General features: G+C 45.4%; 1 pseudogene; it reads left to right on the top strand.

The window, feature by feature from the left end:
* The first annotated feature begins 2,291 nt into the window (after positions 1-2,291).
* LOC129501997 (ATP synthase subunit ATP5MJ, mitochondrial-like) lies at positions 2,292-2,531 on the top strand (annotated as a pseudogene).
* Positions 2,532-3,380: the final 849 nt, after the last annotated feature.

Below are 3,380 nucleotides of genomic sequence, written 5' to 3'. Positions count from 1 at the left end.
TCATATTATAAAAGCATTCGTTACTATATCCCATAGCGAAGAGACCAAGTGAAGACCGTTCTCCAAAAAGAGAGTCATCATATATGTGAGATGCTACCAGCAGTTTGGATAAGCTGAGGACTGAGAATTGGCTGTTTGATTTGGCAACAAAGAGGTCATCAGGTGATGAGAGCAGTTTCAGTGGAATGGTGGGGACAGAAATCTGACTGGAGTGAATTCAAGGTGAACAAGAGGTGGGGGGATGGGAATAGTGAGGACAGAGCAGGAGGAGAGGCACAGAAGCCAAGTGGGAGGTGGAGGGGACTCAAGACTCAGGCCAAAGGAAAAAAAAAAAAAGGACTCAGGCCAAAGAAAGGGGATTGTTGCTGTTGCTGTTTTAAAATGAGATGATCAAAGCATGTTTGCACAGAGAACTATCCAGAAGAGCAGGACAGTTGGATGTTATGACACAGGACAGCAGGAGAAGTGGTGCTCTAGGGGCATGTTGCAGGGTGACCAGGGGACAGGGTCCCCAGTGCCCAGGTGAGGGCGGGCTGCTGCAAGGAGCAGGTGCAGTCCATCCCTGGTAACAGGAAGGAAGGCAGAAAAAAGGGTGCAGATTCAGTTCTGGGAGAATGAAATGGTTCCCTCCTCCCCACTCAGATCAGAAGTACTATCCTCAGATGAGAACGAGAAGGGAAATTCTGAGGAGAGATAAGAACATTCAAAACAGTCATCTCAAGGGGTAGGAGAGTACATGGATCTGGCACCCGGAATCAGCTTGCCAGGCAGCCCGAGGTTCCTTATGGGGGTGACCAGCCAGCAGGCTGGTTTTTCCTACCTGCACCTCATGGGAAGAGCTTTCCCACTAGGATCCTTGCTAGGCCTCTGGGCAGCCTGCAGAATGAGTCCCTCCAGGTTGTTTGTCAACTTGTGGTGCAATCGGCTGAGTGCAAGGACATGGCCTCAGGGGCACGAATCATACAGCCTATTCTCTCCCTATAACAGTCTGGCTCTGTAGGGGGCTGTATGTGAGGTGGGGGTGGTTTCCCAAGAGTGATCTGCGAGCATCATCCCATAGAAAGGGGCTGAGGGACCCAATAATGGTTTGTGGTTAGGCCTGGGCAAATCCACTTGGCATCAGGTGACCTTGAATTTGACATGACAGTGAAGTCCAGAAGTTATATAATGTTCAGAGTGTTCAAGACACAATGCTGCCAGATTCTACTCATATTTTATTTTATTTTTTAGAAGATTTTATTTCTTTATTCTTGAGAGACACACACAGAGAGAGGCAGAGACACGGGCAGAGGGAGAAGCAGGCTCCATGCAGGGAGCCCAACATGGGACTCCATCCCAGGACTCCAGAATCATGTCCTGGGCTGAAGGCAGGCGCTAAACCGCTGAGCCACCCAGGCGTCCCTCTACTCTATTTTTTAAAGTTCTCGCACCTGACCACGTGCCTTCTATCTGTAGTGGGAGACGACTCCAGTTCTGTACTACTGTCCACTAGGTTCTTAGTACATACAGGGCACTGTGCTAAAATGTATTATTTCAAGTAATCCTTAAAACAATAGAGCGGTAGGAATTATTGTTGGTGTAGAGTATGTAAGGCAGTATATTCAAAGTCACGTAGCAGAAAATATCACTGGGTCTGTCAAACCTCTACCACTGGGATAGATCGAAGACACTTCTGATTCCGTTAGATGTTGCATTTGCCTGCAAGTAACAGAAACTCCCAAAATATGAACTTAAACAAATTAAGTGGGTCTTTTTTTCTAGCGTAAGAAAGTCCAGCGGCAAGCAGGTCAGGACTTGTAGGACAAATGCACAACACCATCTAGAACTTGCTGTCACGTCTAGCTTTCTGTTTGCCTAGCCTTAGTTCATTATCACCTCATGGCTACAAGATGGCAGTGTCACCTCCAGCATTGCATCAGCATTCCAAGCAGAAAAAAAAAGATAAGGACAGAGGACAAAGGTACATGCCAATTTATTCCCCTCCCTCCATCTTTTTTTTTTTTTTTCTGTCTTCTTTTAAAGAGCGTTCCTGGAAGCCCCACCCCACCACATCCACTTTCATCTCATTAGCCAGAACTACTGTAGGGCCACCTGTAGCTAAAAATATAGAATTTTAGCTGGATGCATTGCAATCCTAAGAAAAAGAAAAATGATGCCGCACCTTCCACCGTTTCTCTGGCAGGTCTCTTTGCCAATATTGCAAAATGCATTCTTCCAGATTAGAAGAGCCAGCTTTCCGAGTCATTGGCCATCCAGGTCAGGGTGGCCTGAGCCAGTGGTCTTGTGCTGAGATGCTTCAAAGTCTTATTTAAAATGTTTGGATCTCTATGAAGCCCCACAATATCCAAGTTTATGAGGAGATTTAGATAGGAATGGGGTTGATGGGCTTCGTTGTTTATAAAATCAGGAGTGCAAAAATAAATAAATAAATAAAAATAAATAAAATAAAATAAAATAAAATCAGGAGTGCTGAGAGAAGAGGTAAAGCTTTGAAAGCTTTGAGTCCTGCACCGGCTCATGGTCATCATTAACCAGCTCTACGTAGAGTACGTATAAAAGGGATCATCAGTCCAGCCGTAAGTTTCAGCAAGCTCTGTTAGATGGGAAGGAGCGGTGCTATACACTCGTGGAAGGGCCATTTCCTTTGTGGTGTGAATACGTGTGTCTGGGAGACACCACTGCCTGGTGCACGTGCTCCTCCGTCAGGTCCCCCATGCGCCTGTCCTGGTCTGAGTAGATCTTTGGAACACAGCACGTACGGTCAAGTCTCACTGAGCCATCCATTCCTTAGAAAACCGGAAGAATCAAAGATAAATATCTCGACTATCATAAGAGTTGGAGATCAGATCTAGGCATGCACACTTCTCACGTTCAATAAATATTTGTTAAACAGGAAAAGAAAAGATTAGAAGAGCCACATAGTTAATATTACTGGGATGTTTCTGCGAGTGCGATGTGTGGTTATGTCACAGAGAAGCTTCGACTCATCATCTTAAGGAAAACACCAAACTTCTTCAGAACAACTAATTGACCCCACAAGGAGCATGTATCCCAGGCTTCCAACTGCCAGAACAACCCAACTATCAAAATTCATCCACCAATTTCCCAAGCCATTCCCCAAGGACCTGGAATGTCACAAGGGAGACAGGCCAAATTCTATCCAGAGCTCATAGCACCTGCATGTAGGAGCTAGAAAGACCCCTCTCCTTCCTCTTTCTTTTATTTTTTTAATATTTATTTATTTATTTATTTATTTATTTATTTATTTATTTATTTATGATAGACATGGTTGGAGGGCAGAGACACAGGAGGAGGGAGAAGCAGGCTCCATGCCAGGAGCCTGACGCAGGACTCGATCCCAGGACTCCAGGATTGCACCC

This window comes from Nyctereutes procyonoides, unplaced genomic scaffold, assembly GCF_905146905.1.
Source record: "Nyctereutes procyonoides isolate TBG_1078 unplaced genomic scaffold, NYPRO_anot_genome, whole genome shotgun sequence".
In the NCBI taxonomy this organism is placed as follows: domain Eukaryota; kingdom Metazoa; phylum Chordata; class Mammalia; order Carnivora; family Canidae; genus Nyctereutes; species Nyctereutes procyonoides.
This window is presented reverse-complemented; position numbering and strand designations above follow the sequence as displayed.